This window comes from Mustela nivalis (genome assembly GCF_964662115.1).
Source record: "Mustela nivalis genome assembly, chromosome: 6".
In the NCBI taxonomy this organism is placed as follows: domain Eukaryota; kingdom Metazoa; phylum Chordata; class Mammalia; order Carnivora; family Mustelidae; genus Mustela; species Mustela nivalis.
In genome coordinates this window covers 28,150,519-28,168,385 of record NC_139025.1, presented here as the reverse complement: position 1 = coordinate 28,168,385, position 17,867 = coordinate 28,150,519, and the positions used below count along the sequence as shown (strand labels likewise).

Below are 17,867 nucleotides of genomic sequence, written 5' to 3'. Positions count from 1 at the left end.
ATCTGGGCATAATGTCTTATTACTCTATATTAATGCCCCCTACCCTATCCCACACACAAAGCCACACCCTGCTTACAGACTGCTTGTTGTCTGTCCACAAGGAATCTTCCGCACGGGCCTGTTAACCAACTTTCCTGTCATTGGAGGTGCCCCAGTGATCTGAGCCACACCTGCCAGTGGTCTGGCCCAGTAAGGGATGTGGGCTGCTCCCCTGACTGACCTCTGCTCACTGGCAAAAATGTCCTATTTCTGACTTTTGATCAGAGCAGGGGAGCACGCCTCTAGCGATTCCCAGCAAGTTCGTAAACTTATCCTGAGGGACTAAGGTTACCTTATTAAAGTACGTGGTCCATGTTCAAGGTGAAATAAAGAGTTTTAGAGACGAGGCACCATTTTAAGATTCTATCCACATCTGTCCAGCTGTTAAAAATTTAACACAGCCAGGCATCAGATTTTTCAGCCGTCTCGCCACCAACCACCAGACACACGTATCGAATGTCAGTCGCTGTAGGTCTCTCAGTCTAGCAAATTCTCCCGACTCCTGCACAACAGCAACTGCACAGAGAAGCCACTTTCCTTCTGTGTTTGGGCAGGCAGGGATAAACCAGCCATGTGCCCTCGAAGAAAACAAAACCAAGCTTCCAGGGACAACTGACCTTCCCTTATAGACTGATAGTTTTTAATGTCTTTTTCCACTAAGTTCCCGTCCTCGAACTGTTCTCACCTTATTTGAATGGCTAGAATTCAGTCTGGTCAGATGCATTCTGCCTTGGGGGTATGAAATTAATTTAGAAACGACATTTTAAATAGTGGAAGCCTTTTATATAATGATGTGAAAATTGTTCTGCTTTTGAAAATCAAAATCAAACATGAAACAGTATGTGTCTCTGTAAAGAAGTCAGATATCTTGCTGGGATATTACTTTGGCTTTCCGCCAAAAAAAAAAAAAAAACCTCTATTTATTCTCCTAACTCTGAAGAAATGAAGCAAAAAGGTATTTGAGGAAGGAAGGAGGGGTTGTGATTGTTTTATCTTCAAGACTAGAAGCTAGATTTGCAAAGCAGCACTTTTTTTTTTTTTTTTTTTTTTTTGAACTCTAATCCAGACAAGAAAAATTGGGCGCCTTCCCCAAATAGAATCTCTAAACAGTACCCAGTGAAAGCTCGAATAACTAGTTTGGATTTTGAAAGGTGGAAGACCCTTCCCGTTTCTGACTGCAGTTTAATTACATAATTAACCGACCAATCCTGTTTTTATCTGGTTTAGACGCCTTCAAATAATTTTCCATAGAATTACACTGCTGTTTTCATGTACGTCCCCTTGTTAACCATCTGAAGGCAAATTCTTCTAATTTTCTTGCTTTTTTAAAGGGCTCGGCTTTGCCTCACCTTACCTGATAAACAATTTACAGTCAGAAGCGGAGTCTGGCCCTCTGATACGGATCAGAAAATGGAATTGTGTTACTCCAAGGAGCCTGTGTGTTTTCTTTAAAGAAAATACTCTGCTTAGATAGAAGGCGTTCACATTACCTGGCCCCCACTAGGCTGGAGGAGAAAAATCTAACAAAATGCAGAAAATACGTTTCTTCCCCATCAAAGTTGAAGCACCTTCCAGGGGGCAGATGCAGTGAAAGGGAACTTCTGAGAGGCGGGTCAGCGGGAAGTGTTTGCTCTGGGAAGGGTCCTTTGCATCCCTCCATCTTTTCAGGGCCCTAATTGAGTGAAGAATATAACCAACTTGACTTACAAAAGCTGCTGTTTGCTCCCTCCTTCTGCCCCAGAGCAAACAAAGTAGGCCGGTTCCCAATTTGGAGCCGCTGGCCTGGGCGGCGGGAGGCCCGGGCCTTTGTTTGCTGTGGAGTTGTCCGGGCAGCAGAGCAAACAGATGTGAGGAGATTAAACCAAACACAAGGCCCAGCACGGGCGGAGGAGCCCTTTCTCTCCTGCCCAGAGCGTGTACCCTGGGGTGGGGGGGGCAGCTGCTGGGTGGACAAGGGCCCGGGGCCTGGGTCTCTCGGGTTGAGCCTTCCGCGGTCCCCTTCCTCGCTCCACGCTGGTTGAAGCGAGTGGAACCTGCGCGAGTGGAACCCGAGCGGGCTTCGCGCTTCCTGGGTTTTAGAGTTTCAGTCCGCCCTTATTTGACAGATGAGGAAACTCCCTCATTTGACAGATAAGGACACACAAGGCATTTGTGCTAAGTAACCTGCCGGAGACCAGTTGGTAGAGAGTAAAACGGAGATACATCATCAAAGTTGAGAGCACCCACTGATTTATTTATTAGTCTGTAGGGGGGGTTCTGACTTCTTTGAGAACATTCGGATACTTTTTTGCTTGTGCGTTGCCCCAGGAGACAGCGTTTTCAATCTTTAAGGCCCCGTGAGAAAGCTCATAGAGGAGAGACCCATAATTAACAAGGCACAGCGATCGTCTCATCATTCTTGATACCGTCGAAGCAAGTGTAACATTTGGAAGAAGCGGTAACTTACTAAATTATTACATGCCTATGAGCAATTATACCACAGTTTTTAGAATTGCATGCTTTTTTTCCCCCTAGAAACACAGTTGTCAAATTTCCTCTGGGTGGCAGTCTTCCTGTCTCCTCTACAGCAAAAAGAAAGGGCCTTCCTCCCTCCTCCTCCTCTTTCTCCCCACTTCCCCTCATCCTCCTCCTCTGGTGAGCTGGAATTGTCAGACCAGTGGCTTGCCCAAAACGTAGGTTTTATTTTATTTATCTGTATACCCCTCACCTATCTCCAAAAAAAGAAGTGCCCCAAAATGATAAAGAAATGCCAGTGCCATCAGTGCTTAATATAGGATTTTTTTTTTTTAATGCCTCTGTGGGAGGAAAAGGGAGAGAAGGGCGCTCTGCAGGAGCTATCCTTCAGGGGTCCAGGGTGTGAGAATAACAGCAATGGATTCAAAACCCACCTCCTAGTTTCCTAGTGGCGAAGGCAAAGAGAGAAATGTGGTGCACAGCCCGTGTCTAATATAAGTGTACATACCATTGAGGTGCCTGGCTCCGAGAGCAAGGGCAATCTCAAGGCTTTATCTATCTATCTATCTATCTATTTATTTATTTATTTATTTGATAGAGAGAGGTCACAAGTAGGCAGAGAGAGGGGAAAACAGGCTCTCCACCGAGCAGAAAGCCCGATGCGGGGCTCGATCCCAGGACCCTGAGATCACAACGGGAGCTAAAGGCAGAAGTTTAATTTGCTGAGCCACCCAGACGCCCCTCAAGGCTTTATTTGAGGGTAAGAAATAGTGCCTCTAACAGATTTTAACAACAGATCCGAAAGTGTCACGCATACCCTTTTCTTGTAAAGCCCTTGGTGAAAAGGAAGGACTCAGTGCTGACTAAAGCTGCTGTGTGGAAGGGAGGAGAGCTGGACAAAAAGAATTATCTGGTGCCTTCTGATCTCGCAGTTGGTCAGTTCTTCTTCTTAACCCACTGAGCCACCCAGGCGCCCCGGTCAGTTCTTCTTCTTGATCCGGAAGCAGTTTGTCTCCGAGCTGAGGATGCCGAGTTTTTCTTGGTCAACAATGTCCTTCCACCGCCGAGTGCCATAGTGGGTCAGCTACTCCATGAAGAATACTTCCTCTGGCTCGTCTACAAGGATGAAAGTATCTTCAGTCTGTGAAGCTGCTGCCGCTGAGGCTGGGAGGTGGGGGTGGGTCCCATTCTACAAAGAGAGGTGGCCCCCGCCTTCCTTGACCTGTGCTTCCTAACATTTGAGGCTCTCCTCCAGCCCCTCTTAGCAGGAGGGTTAATGGGGGAGGTGGCCCTAGTACCTCTCCTTTCTCCTCTTTCCCTTACCACCTTTCCCACTCTGCTTTAGACTTTTTTCTTTCTTTTTTTTTTTTTTTAAGTTGGGGAGAGGCAGAAGGAGAGAGAGAATCCCAACCAGGCTCCACGCCCAACATGGGGCTCAATCTCACGACCCTGAGGTCATACCGAGACAAAATCAAGAGTCGGACACTTACCCAACTGAGCCACCTTGGCACCCCTCTGCTTTAGACTTTGTTGTCAGTCTCTGTCTCATCCTGTGGTGGTTTTCTTTCTGTTCCCTTTCTCATTGCCCCGGGAGCTCAGAACCCCAACATTCCCTTTTTTTGGGGGGAGTAGATGGACTGAAATCGTGGGGGGAAGGTAAGAGGCCCATACACTACAGAGGAAACCACCAAAAAAGGAAGAAGGGAGAAAAGAAGAGAAAAAGAAAGCAAAAAGGTTGTTGCTAGGCCATGCTGTGTGGAAGAAGGGGGAGCAATGGAGTCGCGGGCGGCTGGTCACATCCCGGGACCTGCCCTGACCCGTCCTGACTCTTTCTGGGCACAGCTGCACCTCAGAGATCCTGCAGGTTCCGCTCCATCTGAATTTAAAAATACTTGGTGGCTAAAAATGCTAACCATCCTCTGAGCTTTTAGCGAGTCATCATCACTGATCAGAGCTAAGAGAAAAACGGTGAAAAAGTTGGAAATATTGACAGAATTACCAAAAGGACACACACACACACATACACACGCGAAGTGACTGAACGCTATTGGGAAAATGGCTCTGATAAATTGCTTAACTCACGGTTGCCACAGACCTTCAATTTGTTTAAACAACAACAACAACAACAAGCTGTGTCTGCAAAACGCCTTAAAAGGAGACAGGCCTCGCTGTGGGAGACGCTGAGCTGCCTAGCTGGGTAGGGGCCATCATGGCCCAGGACACACACGTATACTCAGGCAGAAAAGGGAGTGAAGAGATTCCCGCTCCTCCCGCCAGCCTAGTGAGACACAGAAGCCCGGTCCCTCTTTGTATATCTTTCTGAAACTGTGTCAGTTAAAGGTGTTATTTTTTGAAGTAATCTTCACACCCTCCATGGGCTCGAACTCTCAACCCTGAGATCAGTAGTCACACGCTCTACCAGCTGAGCCAGGTGCCCAGAGAGATGCCATCAGTTCAATGGATCTGCGCTCCCTGGTTTCTGTCTTTAAAAACAGAGAGCTGCAGAATGTAACAGCTTCAGGCTGGTTCTCATTTAACCAGCTGTCCTCTCCTTGCCCCCAAGGGAGGCAGGCAGTGCTCCCTTGGTTCTCTTTACAGTGATGTCCTGGTTCTGTGTTCTGGGATATAGGGCAGGAGCTGGCAAGCGTTCTAAGTGGTTAAAGTGGAAAGGGAGGCCATACAGGGAGTTAAGGACTTAAAAAATTGTTGGAAGAGCCGAAACCAGGCTGGCCTGTCAGAAATGATTTCCAGAATCCTCTAGAAACTAACCACGAGAGAGACTGCTGTCACTACGACTCTGCCGTCCAGGGGGTGTTTTTAGATTTTATTTATTTATTTGACGGAGGGCAGCATGGGTGGGCACAAGTAGGTAGAGTGGCAGGCGGAGGGAGAGGAGAAGCAGACTCCCCACTGAGCAGGAAGGCCCCATGTGGGACTCTATCCCATTACCCTGGGATCATGACCTGAGCCAAAGGCAGATACTTAACCAACTGAAACAAACACCAAGGTGCACCAGGGGGTTGGTTTCCAGTAAGAGCTCACAGAGCTCACTTCCTGGTCTGCAAGATTGCCACCTCTCCCTGAATTCCACCCACCCCACCATGGCCTTTTGTCTATGCTCACCGGCAGTGGGGCTTGGGACAGTTTTCTTCTCTCTCTCCCTATTCTTCTAGGACCACTAATCTCATCATGGGGGCTCCAACCTCATGACCTAATCTAACCCTAATTCTTTCACAAAAGCCCTATCTGCAAATACCCTTAGGTGAGGGTTTAGAGTTTCAACATAGACATCTTGGGGGGATACATACATTAAGTCCTTAACAAAATGCATTTTTCTTAGCATTGCAAAAACTTCAAAATTATTTCAAACCAAAGAATCATAATTCTTCCTTTGAACAAGGGGACGGCTTTTAGTCCTGTCCTAATGATGCACTCTGGCTTGAGACTTCGTCTCTGATGAGGGGAATGCAAAGCCAGTGATTCTTACCCTGTTCTGTATAATCCACCCAAGAGGGATCTGGATAAAAGCTGCGGACCTTTCTAGAAATGTCACAAAATACCAGTGTTTGCTTGCACTTTCTGCATTCAGTCTTTCTAGGGACTGCCCACGTGCCCCTGCCCCTCTTTCTGGATGGTTCTTGTGCAGGGTTCAGTGTGAGTCGCTCTTTCCTTCCTAACAAACTGCTGAGTTCCGGGTGGTTATCAAGAAGCCAGGGTATGGCTGATCCGTCCCAGGATGGCTCAGTGAGACTCCGTGGCTGGAGCCCAGAACCGTCTATCCGCATTCACGGAGAGAGAATTGATTTGTGTGGTTCTATACACCAAAGCTCTGATTGGGATCTTTCCCATTACCTTTAGTTAATAAACATGACCAAGATGACTTGGCCACTTGGGAACATTGAAGATGGTGATAAAAATGAATTTACTCGGGAAGCTTTATCTCCAGACTTGCTTTGAGTTTGGGTTCTTGTCCTTCCAGCACGGACAACTGCAGAGAGAGAAACGTGCAGAACGATACCAGCTGACTGGGTGGGACATGGGCTATTCCAGTTGAAAGGTAATGAAATAAAGGAAAGAATCAGATGAATTAACAATTTTATGTGAAATGGAATCGGTAAAATGAAGTCCGCTTTGGGTTCATTAGCTGTTCTGTTTGGGTTTCAGCTTTTTGCAAAGTACTTAGATGGAGAAAGTAGGCAGCTAAGACGGTGTGAAGATACATAAAACTTAATTGTGTTCTGGGGTCCAAACTGTGTGGTTTCTTTGGAGAATATAATGCAACAGGGCAGAGTAAGCCAAATTGGCCACTCAGCAGATGCCCAGGGTTTTGTGATGTGGAAGGAATGTTTTGCTTTTAAACACGCTCAGTCTGATGAACCACTGCCGGGAAGGGCTGACCTCACAGCACCCCTCTTTTTAACCCTTTCCATCAGCAGGTGCTGGGGCCATGGCTGATGCCACCGCTAAATGAAGTATGCGGTTCAGAACCAAAATCTCGGCCGTGATGGGATTTCATTTGTGGCTTGTTATATAAATTACCGTAGCAAATAACACTTGGGGATAATATGGTGGCGGCTGATTTACTGAGGGGGAAAGCAGAGCTCTAGGGACCCGAGCCTTTTCATGTGAATAGGATGTTTGAGTGACAACGCTCTGCTGGGTGCTGGGTCAAGCCACAGTTCTGGAACTGTGGCATACATGGGCAGGTATTTTGCAGAATCCCTGTGAAGCATGGAATTGGAGTTTCTGGGCCGAGTAGCTGCATGCAGTGTTTCAGGAAATAATGTAAACTTGAAGAAATTTACCCCTGAAAGCTGAACTTTTATCAATGCTTTCGCACTGGTATCTCACGCCGTGACTTTACATTGAGATGCAAATGAACTGGTCGCAATTAAATACCTTTGTTGTGATGTATTTAGACTCCTTCCTTTGACTTCTCTTACTGAACCAAAAGAAAATAAAGTAGTAAAGTAGTATTTCTTCCTACTGACATGCCTATAAAAGCAGTAAGGCAATTATTCTTTTATTTAAACTCTAGTTTTGGACATCTCTGAATAGTCGTTAAGTTTTTCTTTTCTGAATAGAGGAGCTTTTACAAATATAGAGAACCATAATTCACTCCCAGGCTGTTCAATTCAAGAAAACTACATTGGTTTAAAACAAAACAAAACAAAAAAAAACCCACAACCCTGTTTCTCAGGGCCATTTTGTGAAGCTCCTGCCTCCAAGCGAGGATTGTCACTCACTCGACTGTGTACATGTTGTGACTTGACACTGTCTTATCTATTTGAAACTACTTGTATCCAACTTCGGAATTTTCGATCCCTTTTTTACTGCCAGGAAAAGATTAGCTGGTGCCGTACCATCCCTCTTTCCAATTTTTTCAAGCGTTGACTGGGGATTTAAAATATTGTTGGAAGGAACTTGGCTGCTGTTTGTCAGGGTTATTTAATGAGTCCTGGTGAAAAGTGAAGAGGCTGTGCTCCTGAGGGGCAGGAGAGACACAGAGGAGCTGCCGGGGTTTTCTGTTGGAAGCGGGAACTGGAATTATCGTGGCCACCAAGTGAGGCACAAACCACGAGTGGGTCCTTAAGTGTTTCCGGGAGTTCCTCACCCTGTGCGTGATTTTCTGCCCTGGCTCTGGCTTCCCCTCTCTCTGGACCTGCCTCAGGCATTTCATCTGTAGGATGGTTTCCGAGGGTCTCCGCTAGCTCAGGGATGCTATCACTCGGCGCTGCGAATGGAAAGCAGTCCGGCTGGGTTCTATTTGCCCACAAAACGATTTGTTCTGTATAATGATTCGGGCCGTATACGCTAGAAATAATGCTAGGTGAGGCCAGTTATGAGGGGGGGTCATAAAATAACAATAAATCCAAATTTTTAAAGTAAAGTTGAGACTCTGCAGCAACTTCACAAAACACCCAAGTGAAAAAATGATCGGGGACTGATCTTTGCAACGTTGGCATTATTGCATGGTGAATTAGACAGTCGATGTGCAGTCATTCCTAGCCTATTAATTCGAGTGGTTCCTTTTGCCTCTCTGCCATGGTCAAAGAGATGATGCTGAAGCGTTGGCTAGTCCGTGTCTATTCAAAGAAATGAAACGTTACTCCGTGAAAAATGATAATTAGTAAACCCCCAAACAGACCGGAGTTCCACGGGGAGTAAGCATAGATGCCTGACCTCGCAAACTGCCTGGGGACTCGGGCTGCCCATCACTGTGACGCCGGGTAGGGCCTGTGCCCGCCTTTTATGTACTCCCAGCATGTAGGCAGCGCTGCCACAAGAGGTCAATTTGGATACTATGGTCACATTTTAAAAAGAGAGCCGTAATTATGACCTCTAATTATGTACAGTTCTGCCTGCTGAGTTAAAGAGAATGGTACCTCCTGCTTGGAAGTATAAGTTAATTGCCTTCAGGGGTCAGGAGGATGCTGACCCCGTTCCCCGCCCCGCGCACACTCCCCCAACCTCAACCAGGCATGCACGGTAAGACAAAGTAAATTGGGCCTGCTGTGCTTTATCACGCTGGTTAAGCATCACGTTTAAGCACTGTTTAGCTCTTATTCCAGCGGAAGGTCAAATTTAACTCGTGTTCCAGAGGGAAGTGAAACTTCAGTGAGTCTAGACCTAGCCAGTATTCCCCAGTGGCCTTATGGGAGCCCAGAGTCACCGGAGCTCCATGTCGTGGGCCATATTTTTGTTCATAAAGAGCACATTCCACACCTGCTGCAGTTGGACTGGTATTATTTTGCCTTCATTTTGCTTTTTTTTCTGTTAAAATTTTTTATTTGAAACATTTCAATATATGTTGCAAAAAACAGAACAGACCTCTTTCACCTGTCGCCTGATGATCAGTAAATCCCGACCAGGTGTGTTGCTGCATCTGTACCTCTCCCACTCCCCACCACCTTCCACCCCCAAGGAACAGGGATTTGGGATATCCCCAGTACTGTGGAATTTCTTCTGTGTATATTTCAGTATGTAGCTCAAAAAGACAGGAAATATATATTTAAAAAAAAAAAAAAAGTCATGGGACGCCTGGGTGGCTCATTTGGTTAACCATCTGCCATCTGCTCAGATTGTAATCCTAGGGTGTTGGGATCAAGCCCTGAGTCGAGCTCTGCCTCTCCTGCTCCCTTGCCCCTCCATAATACCCCCCTCACCCTGCTCGTGCACATGCGTGCTCTCTCAAATAAATAAATAAAATATTTTTTAAAAAAAAGCACAGTTACATTGCTTCTCGGCCTTTTGGCTAAGATCAACTGTAAAAAAGCACAGTCACAGTATCAATAATACACCTTAAAGTTTTTAATAAATTGCTTAGATCTTAAAAGTTCTCATCACAAGGGAAAAACGTTGTAACTGTGTGAGGTAATGGATGTTAAATTACTGTGGGGAGTTTATTTTTCATTATTATTTTGCAGTATATATCAAATTATTTTGTACACTTTAAACTTGTGTAATGTTATATGTCAGTTACATCTCAGAAATAATTCCTTAGTAATTCATCAATGTTTACTTTTCCCCAATTGCTTGGAGGGTTTTTTGTTTTGTTTTGTTTTGGGGTTTGTTTTTTTTTTTTGGTTTTGGGGTTTGTTTTTAAGATTGATTTATTTATTTGAGAGAAAGCGCGGTCACCCACAAGTGGAAGGGGCAGAGGAATAGGGAGGAAAAATCTCAAGCAGACTCCATTCTGAGCGCAGATCCCAACATGGGCCTCAATCCCATGCCCCTGAGATCAGGCCCTGAGCCAAAATCAAGAACGGTACACTCAACCTCCTGCACACCCCAGCCCCCCTTGCTTGTAGTTTTTCTAACCACTAGTTTTAAAATCCGGAACCAAATAAGGTTCATACATTGTAATCCATTGGTCTGTCCCTTACATCTCTCCGTCTCTTGGCTCCCTTCCATAATCATCTGTCCAGTCTGTCGTTTTTTCTTGCTGCTGCTGCTGGTTAAGAATTTGAGTTGTTCTGTAGAGTTTGCTACAGTCTGAATTCTGCTGATTCAACTTGTGTTGCCATTTAACTTGTTCCTTTGTCCCCTGGATTTTCTATAAATTGGGTATTAAATCCAGAACAGGATTTTTTCAACCTTGGCAACTGATGTTTAGGGCCAGATAATTCTTGGCTGTGGGAGGCTGTCCTCTACAGTGTACAATGGTCTGCAGCATTTCTGGGCTCTACACACTAGATGCCAGTAGTGTACAAACACACACACCAGTCACAACAACCGAAATATCTCCACAAACAGTGCCAAGTGTCTCCAGATGCACCCTTTTTGGGGGGTAAGATTACTTAGTTCTAAGAGGGGTTCATACCTCTATTGGTTAATACATTGTATCTGTTTCTTTTTTGTGTGATGTTAACAGCTATTGGTCATCACTGCTTAGATAAATTAATTCATTAGGGGCTTGCAAAATTTTACAAGTGCAAAATTTTATCATTCCCTTTTCATGTATTATCTAGGATACTTTTTAAAAAAAAGATTTATCTATTTATCTATTTATTTATTTATCTATTTTAGAGAGGGGCAGGGAGAGAGAGCATGCTCTGAGCCTGACTTTTAAGGCTTGGTCTTATGACCCTGAGAACATGATCTGAGCCAAAACCAAGAGCCAGACGCTCACCCATCTGAGCCACCCAGGCTATATAGAGGAACATCTCAATCATTTAGCTAGGTCAGGTATATTTCGTGTACAAAAGGCAGAGCCATTGCCTGCTTCTTGCTTTCATCAGTTTTCAAACCATGAGTCAGTTCCCTAGCACTTCCCACAGATGGCCAATGAGCTCCAATATTTTTTTTTAAATATCATTACAAACTATTAGATGTAAGCATTTTTGATGTGTTTCAATTTAATGCAGTTATCATCCTCACAGGAATTCAAACTGTCCCATCTTTGTCCAATGGGAGGGCCCTCAAGTAGGTTCCTGAGGTTAGACTTGAAATGAAGTCCATAGACTTCGATAGTGTCCTCATTTTCTAGTGCAACAAGGTGCTCTGGTCTTATTATGTATGTTTCCTGCTCTAGACCGGTTGCCTTTAAGTGGGAAGTGTTGGAGACTCCAGTCTGTTGCCACAAATGAAGTTAACCATGCAGTTCTTCCATTTGCTGTGGATCTCCGACTCCACCGAAATGTTTTAGCGCCTTGATAGTATGTATAGCTTCTTTGATGAGTTTACAGACTACTCAGAAGCACATCCTGTTTGCCTCTAACCCTAAGCCCCTCTGGAGACTAAGATTAATGTTTCTTTGGCTTTTAAAGTCAGCATTGCAGGCTACACCACAGAATATGGAAATATTAAGCCCGACCTAAGCACAAGGAGGCTTTTGTGGTTGATCATGTGGTAGGTTCTAGAAGTAGCAGAGCCTGGAAACTCATCAGGAATGAATGAGACATCCTTAAAAGTCCATTTCTTGTGGAACAGAACACTCTTGATGGAGGCAAGCGCTCGGTCAGGTCTTGACAACCTGGTAGAGTCACTGTCTTTATACTTTGCCAGCCATCTGTGGCAGTTCAGCAAGTGAGAAGAGGTTCTACTCAGGTACCTGAAGTTGTGACTCAGTCTGTAGAATGTATGGCCACCTGCGGCCCTCAGTGTATCTTCTGCTCTTGAAGCCAGCATCCTTCCTAAATGAAGAATTCAATGACAAGAATTCCTCCTTTTTCGCAGAGTGCAAATAAGGCAGGCTTGTGAGAAGAGAGGTATTGTTCCAGAAGGTGAATGATCACTAGCCTCCCATGGGGACTACTGAGAGGGGGAAGAGTGTCCCCACTGACAAGGGAGGTCATCTCTTTGAGCAGATGCTACATATGCCCAAAAAGTGACTAGGAGCTACCCCAAGGCAGGTTACTGGTCACCTTGAGAAGAGCTTGAGAAGAGCCCTGGGTGTCTGGCAGGGAGAGACCACGGTGGAGGTTTGCAGAGGAGGCTTTGTGGTGGGGCTGTGTGTGGCAGAGCCATATATGGCTTGTCCCCACACACTCAAGGCACAGCCAGCCATCCCTCCGCTCCAGGACCCCATGAACCCCCACCAGGTGACTCTGGCACCGGATGCTAGTTCTAAAAGGGATTTGGAGCCTTCTTTGGCAGGAGGCGCCAGAGGAGAGGGGGCTCCTGGGGGAAGTTGCTTAAAAGGGGGGTGCACCAGGTTTTAGTTCATTCGTCCCGTTTTGCCATAATCCTGTCAGTCATCCATGTGCAAAATACAGCAGACCGCCTGAAAAATAACTTTCAAAGAAGACTATTGAGTATGTGGATTCAGTCTCAGGTGAGATTGGCTCTGTCAAGAGCATTTCTGTTTAAAAAGCAAAAACCTTTTTCTTTTTCTTTTCTTTTAAGATTTTATTTATTTATTTGACAGAGCGAGACGCAGCAAGAGAGGGAACGCAAGCAGGGGGAGTGGGAGAGGGAGAAGCAGGCTTCCCGCTGAGCAGGGAGTTGGATGCGGGGCTCGATCCCAGGACCCTGGGATCATAACCTGAGCTGCAGGTAGACACTTAATGACTGGGCCACCCAGGTACCCCAAAAACCTGTTCTTTTTCTTACCCAGGAGAAGCAGAGTGAGAAATAAATACGGGGGAAGGGAAGAGATGAAGGCCTCCCAGCATTTTTCCCTCCATCATAATTCAAGCCAAAGTCCAGATTTCTGGGGTGTCTCTCGTCCTTAAGTCTGTCTCCTGCATCCTGTCTTGCCTCCTGCATCCTGTGTTGCCTCACTGCACACGCACATTGTCTAGGGTGGGAATCATCTCAGGGGACAGCGGTCAGCTGGGCCTCTCCGGCCTCCAAGGGTGGGCCGAGTTCCCATCGCCAGGAGTCTCCCTTGGTGGCAAAGCCTGGATATGCTTAAAAACAGATCGTCAGTTTCATTTCCCCTCTCTTCCACTCCTCAGCCCCCCCCCCAAGCCCTTACTTTGAAAGGACAGTGGCTACTCTGCTCTCCCGCTCAGCCGGAGCCTGAAGACCCCCAGGTGGGACTTGGGCTTGGTGAGAATCTGCTGAACGCCTCCTAGAAGAGTCTTGCAAGGGTGAGAGAGCCACAGCGGCTGGCTCAGTGGCAGTTGACAGACCTTCCCTTCCCCTTTTCTGTCTAGCGCTAGTCTTTGTGCAGTTTCGCCCGCATCATCCTTACTGGAACGTTTTTCCTATTGAAAGATGAAATACGCGTCTCGTGGTAAGGGAATGAACTCCATTCTCACGAAGTAACCTGATCACCAGCTTGCTGGGTCGGCCTGCGAAGCTGTCTCCTGTCTCCGGATGGTTCTGTCCCTGCAGCAGCCCCAGTGGGAGTAGACCGTCCCCAACCACACTGTCGCCTATTGTCACTTTCACCTTCAGAGCCTGCCCGCGTCTGTTCATTATAGTGTCTGGTGATGGTCATCTCTCTTGATTATTTTTCAAAAACAGATATGCCCCAGACACAAACTGAAAACCTTTATTTGGCTTAGCATTGATAGTTCTGGAATAAGTAAGAGGACATCAGGTTTGGCCTGAACTCACTTCTTCTAAAAGCATGCTCCCCTGACAGAGGTCTTGCCCTCAGCACTTAGGTTTACTTTATTCCACATTACACTCCCTTAGTATTTTTATGTACGAGGTATTTTAACCACTTGTACTGTGGGGCTGGCAAGTAAGGAGCTCAGGTTTGGTTTGGTTTGGTTTTTTTGTTTTGTTTTTATGGAACACATCCCCTCCCCAACCCCCCAGAAAGGGGGATCCTTCAAAGTAGACTCCTTACAACCACAGTCCTTGTTTCAGGATTGCATCCATTCCCAGAAACAAAACCGTTCTGGAAACTTCTGTGAGCATTGTCTTCAGAACAGATTTCTGTTTTCAGAAATTCACCCACCAGAAGATCAGCCTTCTACTTTATGGTCAGACTAAATTTTAAGCCCAGGCCAGTCATTCCCAACCTCCTTGCCTTTGGACTCTTGGAGTTCTGGGCTCTTCCTTAGAGAAGGTTGGAATCTCCTTCAGGATTAGGGCGGGCTCAACTCCCCCTCATTTCTCTCCCAGTAGCACCCGTGTTGGGCTTCGATTTTGTTGAGTGGGAAGCTTAATCCTTTTATGCTCCTGATACGAACAGCGTTCATCTTGAGTCTTTATGTCGGTTTTGCACTGGATCTGAAAGGAATTGCTGATTATCAGTGTGATGGTATTTTTCATTCTCAGCAATGGGTGGGTAGTGCCCGTGGGTCATGTGCAACTGAGGACACACTCTGCAGAGTGTGGAAATGGAGTCAGTACCCGTTATATTATCACAGGCTCCTCAGTGTACCCACCGACTGTGCACCCCTAAAAGGTTCAGGACATCCCAGGAGCCAGTTTGAGACAGACATTAGGGAAGACCCTGTACGATGATGGAAAAGAAGTGCTTTGCTGATACTTTTATTTTTATTTCTCAACTGATAATATTTCATAATGTAGGTTGTTTCTGAACAAATGTGTTTCAGAGAACTACACAAAGGTTAAAAAAAATACCAAGCAAATAAAGATTTGCTTTGTCTTTTTTTTTTCCCCCTTTAATGCATTGGGGGGCAGGATGGAGAGGATTAGACCAGAAAGCGTGAAAGACTCGGCATTAAAACTGAGGCCCAGACAGGCACAGTGACCAGTAGTCCTAAGACTCAGCAGCCACAGTTCACGTTGAAAGAACAGCCGAGGGGATGGACTGGCAGCTTTGAGCATCACTGCCTAGCAAGGAAGGCCAGGCTCCCGCTGCCCAAAAGCAGCGCTGGGGTCCTCCGGAGGGATGTACCGACTGAAGCAGGAGTTCGGACCTCCAAGTCTGTCGTGGGAAACGTGCTTCCGCCTCCTTTCTTTCCTCTCTGTATCTGAAGCTTGGGTCTCTAAGGGAGAAAGAGATGACTTTCAAGGACCCACTTGCCAGCAGGTGTCCGTGGGTGATTGGTGTGTGTGTGTGTGTCTGTCTGTCTTTATCTGTAAGGAAGGGGACCTGCTTGTATCTGTATTTCCTTCTGATCTCTTGATAAGATGCCCCAGGCAGGATTTAAGTAACTGTGTTTTAATAGTAAATTCTTCCGACTTTCATTTGGGAAGCCGGTGACCAGAGCCATTTGCTTTCTGAGGGCTAAAGGCATGCAGAAGTCCCCTTCCTCCATGGTCCATTCTTTTTTTTTTTTTTTTTTTTTTAAGATTTTATCTATCTATTTATTTATTTTTTTATTTTAAAGATTTTATTTATTTATTTGACAGACAGAGATCACAAGTAGGCAGAGAGGCAGGCAGAGAGAGAGAGAGGAGGAAACAGGCTCCCTGCTGAGCAGAGAGCCCGGTGCGGGGCTCGATCCCAGGACCCTGAGATCATGACCTGAGCCGAAGGCAGCGGCTTAACCCACTGAGCCACCCAGGCGCCCCTTTAAGATTTTATTTATTTATTTGACAGAGATCACAAGTAGGCAGAGAGGCAGGCAGAGAGAGAGAGAGAGAGGAGGAGGAAGCAGGCTTCCTGCTGAGCAGAGAGCCGGATGCGGGGCTCGATCCCAGGACCCTGGGATCATGACTTGAGCTGAAGGCAGAGGCTTTAACCCACTGAGCCACCCAGGCACCCCTTCCTGGTCCATTCTTGATTGCCTTCCTGCCTTGGGGCCCTTTGGGCGTTCAGAGACCTCCTGACTAGGTAGCGAAAAACCTGAAGACAGTGATGTGAGCTTTCGGCCATCCTGCCCAGCCCTTCACCTCCCTGTCACACTCGGCCTCCCCAGAGGGTGACTTCCTGTGGGCTGGCTTCACACAACCCCGTGGGCTAGGCACTAGTTTTGCTGCCCTCCGTCTCCCTCTACTTGCAGACCTGGGGGTCTGGTCTTCCTCTTTTGCCACAGGCACATGGCGTGGTGGTGGGGAGAGCCATTCTGGGCGGTGGGTAGATTGGCCGCTCCCCAAAGAACATACTAAACTTTCATTTGAAAAATCAATTACAGCAAAGTGGGAGAATTCTGCCATACGTCCTTGAACTCACATCCCCCACAATATAGGTGTACAGAGGGTCAAGGTGGGGAATGCCACATTGCTCTGAACTCCCTGCCCCTCCATGCTGCCTCCAGCTGTGAATCTCTCCTTCCTGCATGATTCTCCGGTTCCAGCCTCTTGGGGCGTCCTCTCTGGGGATACCGTAACTGATTACTCATTGGGTCGTAAGCAGATGAATTATTTTCTTATTTGTTCTCCCCACACCCATCCATGTCCTCTGACTGCAAATGGGTTCCTAGAAGACCCTGGGACTGGTCTGGGAGTAGTAAAGGGAAGTGCTGGGCATCACCCCCAGGCGGAGAGCCTAACATTACCCACGCCGTGGCATCTCACTGCTGTGGGGTCAACTGTGGTGTCGCAGTGGTCTCCCCTTCCAGGTGTTTGAGAAGGAGCTCTTAAGGAAGGAAGTTGATTTCAGCATAGGAAAAACTTGCCACAAAGGTCGTTTCAGCTGCGTAACTGTGTGCGGCATGGGCACCTACAGATGCTGGGCATTACATGGGACAGTGCGTCAGATTCAGTATGGTAGACGTTTGTGCAGAAGGCATGGGGTAAGCTTCAGGTTGCTAATGCGTCTGTCTGATGGCAGTCTACTGTCAGAGCTGGGAGAAATCAATGCTTCCGTGGTCCCTTTTGAAATTCTTGTGAGTCAGCATAATACACACGTTCCCGGACAAAGTGAGCCTGGTGTTCAGAGTTCCCCCTACGGTTCCTCTTGCTTTCATCTTAGGGAGGAAAGCGATGCAAAGGGGCAAGCAGCTGATTTGTGCCTTGGAATTCTGATGTCAGGGTTGTGACTGACGGTTCCTCTTGCTAACACACCTGCCAGTGTCACTCCAAGACGAGATCTCTGCTTCTGGAAAAAGAGGCTTTGCACATCTCCCGGTTGAAGACAGACCTCACGGACGCTGCCGTGCAAATGGAAATATTCAGTTGTCAGCAGCAGCAAGGCCGCGCTGCCGGGTGGGGGCCGGGCTGCCAGGCGAGCAGCTGGAGCTGCGGGAGCGCGCGCCGGGCTTGCCTGCAGCCCCGTGACCTTCACGAGCAGAGGCGGCGGCTTTCTGGCTGGGCACTGGGCAGGAATGGATCTTCTGTTGCTGGGGAGAAGCGGCAGTTGAGAAAGAAGAGCTAACAGTGGAGAGGGAGAAGAGGACTCGAGCCGCACGCACCGGTGCTCCCTAGGACTTCTGGCCGGGGGCGCGCCCTGTCTGTCCTCGGGTGCTCTCACTGTGCCACGGGCTTTCGGTTCCTATGCTGAGGATCTCTGGGCCTGGTTCTATCACTGGGTTTGCCTCGGACAGCCAAAGCCTTCTTAACTGAGACATGAGTGTGGCCAGGACCCTCGGTTCTCAGGGCTCTCAGGAAACACCCCCCTC

The 17,867-nt window shown here is 47.1% G+C and overlaps 1 protein-coding gene and 1 long non-coding RNA gene across 21 annotated transcripts in view; both read left to right on the top strand.

Moving 5' to 3' along the window:
- The window catches only part of FOXN3 (forkhead box N3), a 400,355-nt gene that overhangs the window by 341,995 nt on the left and 40,493 nt on the right, over window positions 1-17,867 (top strand). The window lies entirely within an intron of this gene.
- On the top strand, window positions 1,371-7,455 carry LOC309866299. The gene is made up of 2 exons (XR_014312560.1): window positions 1,371-3,432; window positions 3,477-7,455. It is a non-coding gene; the product is annotated as an uncharacterized lncRNA (long non-coding RNA).